Source organism: Littorina saxatilis, linkage group LG9, assembly GCF_037325665.1.
Source record: "Littorina saxatilis isolate snail1 linkage group LG9, US_GU_Lsax_2.0, whole genome shotgun sequence".
Lineage (NCBI taxonomy): Eukaryota > Metazoa > Mollusca > Gastropoda > Littorinimorpha > Littorinidae > Littorina > Littorina saxatilis.
Genome location: NC_090253.1, coordinates 65,420,106 through 65,430,913, shown reverse-complemented (window position 1 = coordinate 65,430,913; position 10,808 = coordinate 65,420,106).

Below are 10,808 nucleotides of genomic sequence, written 5' to 3'. Positions count from 1 at the left end.
GCTAAGTAGTGCGCAGAGAGAGAGAGAGAGGCCGGGGAATAACGGTGACAGCAACAACAACTTCTTAAGGCGTTTCATTAACTCCACAGCGGCTCATCTCCCGTCTAATGCCAGGTACAGGTAAGAGTACAGGTAAGAGTACAGGTGCTAATTGCGCTCAACCTGGGCCACGAGGTGCAGGTGATAATGAGACGGGGGGGGGGGGGGGGGGGTGTTTGTGGGACAAGTGGGACAGCTAATTGTTCCTGTCCTTGTCACGTGGGTCGGTATCCAATGCCGGTAAACAGCGTGTACTCCACCCAGCTCTGGTCTCTGCGGAGGTTGTGCTTCTCATCTGTTTGTATCAGTTGCTGTCCAGGCCTTGGTTGGCTCGTTCATTCTTATTGGATGAGTTGCTGCGATGTCCAGGCCTTGGTTGGCTCGTTCATTCTTATTGGATGAGTTGCTGCGGTGTCCAGGCCTTGGTTGGCTCGTTCATTCTTATTGGATGAGTTGACTTCATCATCTTTGACATTGGGGCCGTCAACTACAATTTGAAGGCTACTCGTGCTTGCTTTAGTACTGAGTGTGTTTAAGCTGTGTGTGTGTGTGTGTGTGTGTATGTGTGTGTGTGTGTGTGTGTGTGTGTGTGCGTGTGTGTGTGTGTGTGTGTGTGTGCGTGCGTTTGTGTGGTCTCAAGTTAATCCCTTTTTGGATCTAAATGCATAAGTGCATGTCCTTCTGCATTTACAGATCACAGGTTTTGTGGTTTCCAAGGACAGTTTGTACAAGAAAATTTGCTGATTCAAATCAGCAGGTTCCCAGACGTTCCTTCATGGAATTTTTAGGTGAATGGTCAAAGTGGTTTCTTCAAAAAACAGTCATGGCAGGGTGTTTGTGTGTGACACTTGTCCGAGTGCTAGCGTGAAATAGTGAAATGGTTAAATAACGCAAGTTATTTGAAGGAAAAAATCTTGTTTTGTTCCCGATCAATATTATGCAAGCGAGGGTTTTGTTTATGGTAAATATGTTCTGAAATGGACTACATGTATATGTATACTAGAGGAATACCCGGCTTCGCCGGGGTGAATCGCGAGACAGAGACAGACAGCGTGGCGGTTCACCACAATCACCTTTGAAGGCGTAGTCCTGTCAAACGGGATTGAGAATTTTAGAGCTTATTTCTTAGCCCTATATTATCTGTTATGGCTTCTCAAATGCCAGAACATACAGACAGACAAAAGCCGCTAGACCCCATCACAAACAGAACTCTACAATCCACAGGTGTGCCCACAAACACACACACACACAGAAGCCGTATATATATATATATGTATATATATATATCTATAAATATATAGAGATAGATGACAGTGTATTTTTCGCGTGGCTATAAATTGATTCGACCTTTTCACTTTTACAGTAAGGACAACTTACGGGTACATGCAAGGAAAGCCCACAACTTCTAAGGCGAACAACTCTGCAGAGTCTGCTGTGAAGGGCGACGGTAGTCTCCCTGTCACACTCGACCCCCTTTGAATGAACTTAAATCCCTCCCAGGTGGAATGGGAACAGCACGAAAATGATTCAGTGACCAAAACACCACAATCACATTTGAAGGCGAAGTCCACTCAAACGGGATTGAGAATAACTGTTATGGCTTCTCGAAGGAAGGTCTGAACATACTGACACGTTAAAATTAATATTAAAAGTCCTACGGTTTTGAGCCATTAAGGACTTGAGTGTTTGTCCGCTTTCAAAAAGAGGAAAGAAAGAAACAAAAAATAAGGAGAGGAGGGCAGGGGGTGGGGTTGAGTTGATAATGCTCTGTGGAATTTGTTAAAATGAAAAGTAGTTAAGATGTTTCTTGGTAAGAATTATAAGTCTGTATTCTATATCTTGAATAACGGGTTTGTAAAATGATTTTTTTTTAATTCAAATCGAGTTAAAAAGTGGAACCTTTCAGGATCACCAATAAAACCAAATAGATGAGCAAGTAAGAGGAACACGAACAATAAATCTCAAAACTTTTTACAAATAAAAGGATTAAAATGTAAGCCACGAAGGCCGTGGTAATAAAAACAATATGTACAGTTTGGCGACTAGTGGGCCTTGGGTGAGGATATGTTGTCTAGAGGGTAGTCGCTGGAATCAGGAGGGATGGCGGGAGCCACTCGACCTCAAACTGAAACACGCTGATGTGATAATCTGGGCTTAGTTATACCCACAGCCCCATGTCCGAGTCCCTGACCAGTCGGCACAGCAGCAAGCTGTGTGACCAGCCTAGAGAACTGCTACTGCGCAAATAATCCTGGGGACTCAGACCATGGAGCTGCATATGGTCATATAAGGTTTTAAAGGTAATTCTATTTGTAGCGCATGGAGCGAAAATGTGTTGAAATGAATAGGGTTCTCCACAATGGCAGGACTTGTTAAAGATATGGAAGCGGCAGCCGCCGGCACGGAGGCGTCTGAAGATAGTGAGGAGGTTTGTTGGGAGATCGGGGTGTAGATCGTTCATATCAATGGGTTGATAGGACAGAGATGTTACGTACTGACTTCGAATGAGTTTACGGATTTTACTGTAGAACTCGGTTACTGAGTAGCCGATGTTAGTGTTAGCTGGGCTAGATTCTGCCGCTTCTTTGGCAGCGACATCCGCCAGTTCATTTCCCCGGACCCCTACGTGAGAGGGGACCCAGAGAAATGATACGGATGTGCCGGATGAGATTAACTGGTGACATATAAAGAGGATTTCTCTTTGTAGCTCTGCCCGATTTGATGTGTTTCGATGCAGAGCTTGTAATGAAGAGCGCGAGTCAGAGCAGAAAACTACCGCACGCGGTGTGACTGGGAGGTCATTTATAAAAGTGCATGCCATGAGCAAGGCAAATAGCTCGGCTGAGAATATGGAGATGTCTTTATTAAGAGTATATTTCCTTGAGATTTTGAGATCTGGGATCACAAAGGCGCAGCCAACGCTGCCGTCTGCAAATTTGGATCCGTCGGTAAAGACTTTTAAATGCTCCGAGAATTTGTAGTTTAGGGTTTCTTTTGTAACAGTAGCCAGGTAGACGGGATTATCTTTTTTGGTAGTATTATCTTCACTGTCGTATATGATAGTAGGGGTTTCCTCAAGCCAAGGCGGGTAGGAGGGCGGGGGGACCCTGGCCAGCTCACTGACCTTCACCCCGCTATCGGCTAGAATGCGGTTTACTGTGTCGGATAAGGGTAGCGTTTTGGCCAAGAGTTGAGTGCTATGTTTGGTGTTGGCCTCATAATTTTGGTGCTGAGGAAAAAAGTCAGTCAGGACCTCGCAGGCAGAGTTCTCTACCGCGTGGGCTCTGACAGCATACTGAGCTGAACGGAGTTTTATCTCGTCCACAAGGGGCAGCCACCCACACTCGCTGTAGACTCGACTCTTACTCGCTTGTTGGGAGAGTCCCAGAGCTATTTTGAGCGCCCTGCACTCTATAATAGCCAGTTTTTTCATGAGCGCCGGGCGCGTCGCGAAATAAGCTTCGCACCCGTAAAGGAGGCGGGAGCGAATTAATGCCCGCACTACCTCTGTGACACACTTACGTCCTCTGGCCCAGGATTGGGACGCCAGGTAGCGTATGATATAAAGATCCTTGTTGGCCTTATTGATCAGATGTTCGATATGACTGGTCCAGTTAAGTCGGGTATCGATGATAACGCCGAGGAACTTAACTTCTGAGCTCGGTTTGATAATATCACAACCTATCTTTATACTGCAGTTCCTGTACAGTTGTCTACGGGAGACAACAAGAAAGACTGTTTTATTTGAGGCTAGTTGGAAGCCGTTGGTGTACATATATTGACAGAGGTTGTCGATTTTAGTTTGGTAAGAAGATAAGTCAACAGTGTTGGTAACTCTGTTATGGCGTGGTCTATTAGTGTCTATTAAGGCGAGGTCGTCCGCATACAGAAGTACACTGGCACCGTCAACCTTAACAGAAGTAATGTCATAGAGCATGATGCTGAATAAGTTTGGCGCGATGATACTGCCCTGGGGAACCCCCATGTCCAGCGCATGGGTTTCGGACACCGAAGAGCCCACTCGGACAGACATCTTGCGATTGCTGATGAAGTTTTTGATGAATTGGTACATGTGGCCAGAGACACCGATTCTGCCGAGTTTTAGGAGTAGACGAGCATGCCAGACGCTGTCGTACGCAGATTTAATATCAAAGAAGGTTCCAAGAAGAGAATTATTACTATGTGCCAAGGTCTTTTTGATTTTTTCAGTGACGTGCACAATGTGGTCCGCACACGAACGACCTTGCCTAAAACCTGCCTGGCATGTAGGAATGATATTGTGTTTATTGAGGTGGAACTCCAGCCTCTGGTTCACCACACGCTCAAAGATCTTGCTGAGGTGGGGGGTTAGTGATATGGGGCGGTAACTGCCAGGTAGATTGCCCGGTTTTCCGCTCTTCAATACTGCTACTACTTGTGAGTCTGACCACGCTGCGGGGATAGTATCCTTTAACCAGCATAGATTGAAAAACTGAGTGAGCAACTTAACAAAGTTAGGTGGTAGATGTTTTATCATGTGATATGATATTGGGTCTAAACCTGTGGATTTTTTTGGGTCTTTCACAGAAGAGATGGCGTTTTGGACTTCTTTTGCCTTAAACATGCAGTTTATAGGCAACTGGTTGTCATCTGGGGGGTATGTGAAACCCTTCTCCTGATCTAACCTATAATTGAGTCGTTCAGTATCTAGGGATTTTGATTGACTATTTTTGGCAAAGGTATCTGCTAATAGGTTTGCCTTTTCAGAGTCAGTTGTGGTCATTTTATCACCCGATAGTAGTGGCTTTTCTTTAGTTCTGTATCTACATTTAAATCTGCGGATTTTCTTCCAGATTTTGCCACAGTCTTTGTAATCTTTAGTTTCTTTGTGGACAAAGTTTTCCCAGTTTTGAAGTTTAGCCTCAGCGGTGATCTGGTTAAATTGTATTTCAGCTGACTTCATATTCGTGAAGTTAGCGTCTGAGCAGTGCCTGAGATATGTCCTAATGTGATATCGCTTGTTTGCCAAGGCTTCATCACAGTCTGCATTCCACCACTCATTCCTTTTGGCCTTACAGTTAGGATTTACTGATTTAAGCGGAATGTGATTATTGGCAGCAGTGAGTATACATTGACGTATGTTATTGTAAGAGGCTTCGATGTCATCCGTAAGGAGAGTTTTCTCCCTGACACCCTCGAGCTCCGCACGGAAGCTGTCCCAATTTGCCTGTTTGTAATTGTACTTTTTTCTGACCTCCGAGTTATTGCGATTAGGGGCGAAGTGGCGGAAGGTAAGAACAATGGGTAAGTGATCGGAGCTGAGGGCGTCCGGGAAAACGTTCCAGTCGATGTCAGTGACTATGGCATTTGAGCAAAGGGAGAGATCGATTGCTGACGGGGAATGGTCAGCTCTGTCTGGAAGTCTGGTTGCCGAGCCATCGTTTAGTATACAAAAGTCAGTTTCCAAAATGACGTCAGCAAGGTTGCTATTGGCATGTTTGTATCTAGGGTTAGCAGAGTCCCACAGAGGGTGGTGATTATTAAAATCACCCATCACGCACCAGTGTGCCCTGCCATGATCCAGGGATTTTAGCCAGTCGGTAGTTCCTTTTTTATTACACCCGTGGGGGTAATATATGTTAACTATGTTGAGGTTTTTGGATCCTTTTATTTCGATTTCAACAGCACATGTACTGAGATTTTCTGAACTAGGGATGAGAGGTGCAAAGGGTTTGTAATTTAAGGAAGACTTTAGATAAATAGCTGTTTGAATGAGTTGCCCTGAGCCCTTTTGCTCTACTATGGGAGGGAAGTCAAAACCATCTATAGAAGGCAGTAGGGAGCGTTTTCTCTTGACTGACTGGATAACTAAGATGTCAGCAGAGTGATTTGATATATAATTATATAGCTGAGAGAAGTTAGAGTTGATAGAGCGACAGTTCCACTGTAATATGATAAATCCGTGACCGCTTTCACTTTGTTCAGCCATTTTAACACGCACAAAGAAGGTAAGTTAAAGGGCAGATTTAAAATAGGTTAAAAAGTGGTTTTGACAGCTTTCATATCCGTCACGGACAACTGCTTGGCACCAGCAAGGGCGCCCAGCGCCAGAGTGGCGCCGCCCGGAATGAAGCGTTCAACCTTGGTGTTGGAGAGTTGTGTGTATGTAGCTGAGAGGGAGTCGATCAGGTCGAGAGGACTCTGCATCTGTCTGGCCTTAACCATGAAGCCGAGGCACTGCTCGATGAAACCTTGAAGGCCTCTTTGTTGTTCATTTAAATTTGCATATTGCTCTCCTGTTTTTAGCTTATCTAGTGCAGCGTCGGCTAGCTCAAGCTCTGCCTTCTCTGACACACCAATGCCGCTAGACCACATCACAAACAGAACTCTACAATCCACAGGTGTTGCCCCCACACACATACAAACACACACACACACACACAGAGAAGCCGTATATATATGTATATCTATATCTATAAATATATAGAGATAGATGACAGTGTATTTTTCGCGTGGCTATAAATTGATTCGACCTTTTCACTTTTACAGTAAGGACAACTTACGGGTGCAATCGTGACATTCTAAAAATAGTAACGTAGTAACGGGAATATGGATTGACGCCACACGCTCATTGGTCTAAAACATATGTAAATATTGTGCAGCAAAGGGAAGCTACCCACGGGAAAATAATCATCGAATATCCTGTTATTAACCAATGAGCGCTGGTATGCATATTCGGTGCGGATACAATATTTGACGGCAAGTGAATACTTGGCTCGCAAACGAAGATTCGTCCAAATGATGGTTAAATACAACCTGCAGCGGACAGAAGCTGAAAACTAAAGGCACATAATAGTTCAAACAATCATTCAACTGTATTTATTTGACCTTACACAGACTGTAGGAAGAGGCAAACCGTCTTGAACAATATTTTTCCCCAGGAAGCGACTCCAAGAACACAGAAGACTCGAAGGTGAGCGTCGTACCTTGTAGTCTTTCTGTGATAGTAGTAGTCCAGTGGACGATACCTCCGCCTGTGGTTGAATGTCGACATCGGCAGCTCGGGGGGCGGTCGGTCGGTGTATTAATTCGAAGTCTGAATAAGTTTGCTTTCCACAAGATCCCCCAAAGCGCTGATCTCAGCTTGATACATAATAACTACAGAAACACACACAATGGGCTTCCCAGAACATCGACAAAGCAAAAGAAAGGATTCAAAGACAAGTACAGTTCCGCGAAACTTACCGGGTGGCTTAGAAGAACCGGACCTTAGGTATAAGCTATATGTCAAGGTGAATCCTCAACAGGCTACCATGCGTAATAATTGTATTAGTCTCGTGCCAAAAAGCCTCCCTTAAATATCAACATCCTCAAAGTAGAACTCAGTGAAAAGTCAAGAATTCGCTAATCGTGCACGTCATTAAGTTAGTGTTAAACACATTTCTTGATCTCTCTCTCTTTCTCTCTCCCCCCTCTCTCTCTCTCTCTCTCTCTCTCCCTCCTCTCTCTCTCTCTCTCTCTCTCTCTCTCTCTCTCTCTCTCTCTCTCTCTCTCTCTCTCTCTCTCTCTCTTTCTTGTGTGTTTGTGCATCCCAAGGACAGATTGTAAGAAATGACATAGCCTTAAATCTTAATCCTTGTAAAACAAAGTTCAATTCAATTCAATTCTCTCTCTCTCTCTCTTTTTCTCTCTCTCTCTCTCTCGCTCTCTCATTGTTTCTGTCCTTTCTCTCTCTCTATATCTCTCTCTCTCTTTCTCTCTCTCTCTCTCTCTCCCCTCTCCTTTCTCTCTCTCTCTCTCTCTCTCTCTCTTTCTCACCCTCTCTCTCTCTTCCTCTCTCTTTCTCTCTCTCTTTTTCTTTCTCTGTCTCTCTATCTCTCTCATTTTCTCTCTCTCTCTCTCTCTCTCTCTCTCTCTCTCTCTCTCTCTCTCTCTCTCTCTCTCTCTCTATTGCTACTATTGCTACATGTTCGATTGCTACCAGCTTGTATTTATAATTACCTGCATAGTATGCATTTGATTTTATGAATAACCACATATGTATGCTCAGAATACAGAATACAGAATACAGAATACAGTATTTATTGAGCCAAGTGACATTAAAAAAACATTTAAAGCACAAGGAATTTAGCGTAGTGTTGGTAAAATCACGCACACACACACACACCCACACACACACTGACACACACACACACACGCCCACACATTCACTGACATACACACCAACACACACACGCCCACACTACAGCAGTCACGATCACACCATCACACGCAGGGCAGACATGAGGTAAAACAAATGACAATCATCTATTAAAAGAAAAGGTACAAAGAGTGGTCTAAGATGCTGGTGGAAGGGTCTACACAGAATACAATTTTATAATCTAATGCATAGTTAGAACTAGCCCATCCCCTCCACCCACCCACTCATGAATGACTAAAATAATGCAGCTAAAAATATAGAAAAAAATAAAAATCACACATCAAAGTCCCACTCAACCCCTCCCCACCACCTAACACTGAGTCACAGGATGTGGTGAGCTCACCGCCAGCAGGATCACCGACTGCGAAGCTGCCCAACTGAGGGATGGGATGCGTTAAGGGAGGAAACAGCTTGGGGGAAGAAAGAGGTCTGGAGACGTCGAGTGCGTGCCCCCAGGGATCGGAATCGACGACCTGAGGGCAGGCGCTCGAAGAGGGGATGGCCAGGGTGGGACTCGTCAGCCACAATTTTCTGGGCTCTGGACAGCATGCGCTTGGCATAGAGGGATGCTAGGGAGGGCAGCTCACAGCCGACGATCCTGCTAGCAGTGCGCACCACACGCTCCAGCTTGTTCTTGAGCAGCTGGGAGGTGTTGCCGTACCACACTGTGATGGAGAATGTCATGATGCTCTCCACCACGGCCCTGTAGAACTGGACCAGGATGACCTGGCTGAGGCGGAACTTCTTGAGCTGGCGCAAGAAGTAGAGGCGTTGCCGCGCTCGCTTGACGATGGCGTCAACGTTATCATCCCAGCACAGGTCGTTGGAGATGGTGGTGCCTAAGAACTTGAAAAAGTCTACCATCTCGATGGGATCGCCGTTGATGATCAGTGGAGCCACAGGGCATTTTTTCCTGCGAAAGTCCACCACCATCTCCTTGGTCTTGGTGGCGTTCAGCAGGAGATTGTTGTTGTCGCACCACGACACCAGACAGTCGACCTCCTGGCGGTACACGGTCTCATCACCGCCGGTGATGAGACCTTCGGCTGTGGTGTCGTCAGCGAACTTCACCAGCTGAACTGAGTCATGAGAGGCGACGCAGTCGTTGGTGAAGAGGCAGTAGAGCAGCGGTGAGAGGACGCACCCCTGGGGTGCTCCGGTGCTCAGGACCAGCGTCTTGGAGAGGAGGCCGTTGACCTTGACTGTCTGGGGGCGCTGAAGGAGGAAGTCAAGGAGCCACAGGCAGAGGGAAGGGGCAAGGTCAAAGAGGAGGAGCTTGTCATAGAGTTTTTGGGGGATAATGGTGTTAAAGGCCGAGGAGTAGTCCACAAAGAGGAGGCGGGCATAGGAGTTGGGGGTCTCGAGGTGCTGGAGGATGAAGTGGAGGGCAACGGCGACAGCGTCGTCCACAGACCGGTTGGCCTGGTAGGCGAACTGGAGGGGATCGAGCCTACCGCTGATGACGGACTGGAGGTGCTTGAGGACCAGGCGCTCAAGCACTTTCATCACCAGGGAGGTAAGGGCCACCGGTCTGTAGTCGTTCATGGCCGACGCTGTGGGCTTCTTGGGGACGGGGATGATGGTTGAGGCCTTGAAGCAGTGGGGAACAGTACAGAGCTGGAGGGAGGAATTAAAGAGGTCAGTGAGAACAGGTGTCAGCTGATCCCCACAATGCCGTAGGGTAGGGCCTGAGACGCCGTCTGGGCCAGCCGCTTTCCTGCTTTTCTGTTTGCGGAGAAGCAGCCGGACATCCCGCTCACTGACAGTGAAGGGGGGAGGCAGGGGGGACGAGGGGTCGGGGAATGACGCCGTCACAGGGGTGTGGTTGTCGGGGTCAAAACGAGCGTAAAACTCGTTAAGTTTGTCAGGGAGGGTGGGGTCGTCGGCTACTGGGGGGCTCTTCTTCTTGTAGTTCGTGACCGCCTGGAGCCCGTGCCACACAGCACGAGAGTTGCCGGACTGGAATTGCTCCTCCAGTTTGCACTTGTAGTCCCACCTCGCCTTACGCATCTCCCGCTGGAGGTCGTACTTGGCCCGCTTGAACTGCGCCTCGTCACCGCTCTTGTGGGCGTCGTCCTTGGCCTTTAGCTGCTTCTTCAGGCCGCCGTTGAACCACGGCTTGTCGTTGGCCCAGGACTTCACCTCCTTGGTCGGGATACAGACGTCTTCGCAGAATGCGATGTAGGACGTCAAGACGTCCGCCTGCTCGTGAACGTCGACGCATGGCTGGGTAAGCGCCGCCCAGTCTGTACAGTCAAAACAGCCTTGCAGCTGCTCGATGGAATCTGAGTTCCAGCGTTTAACTGTTCTGACGTGGGACTTGGCTGTCTTCAGCCGCTGACGGTAGGCAGGGGGAGGTAGACCATGACGTGGTCGGAGCGACCGAGAGGGGGGCGACTGATGGCGCGGTACGCACCACTGATAGTACTGTAGCAGTGGTCGAGTGTAGCCTTGTTACGCGTGCCAACCTTGACGTGTTGTTTGTACCTGGGAAGTTCCTTGTTCAGCTTCGTGTGGTTAAAGTCCCCCATCACCAGCACCCGACAGTCAGGAAACCTATTCTCCATTGCAGACACTTGCCTAGAGAGTT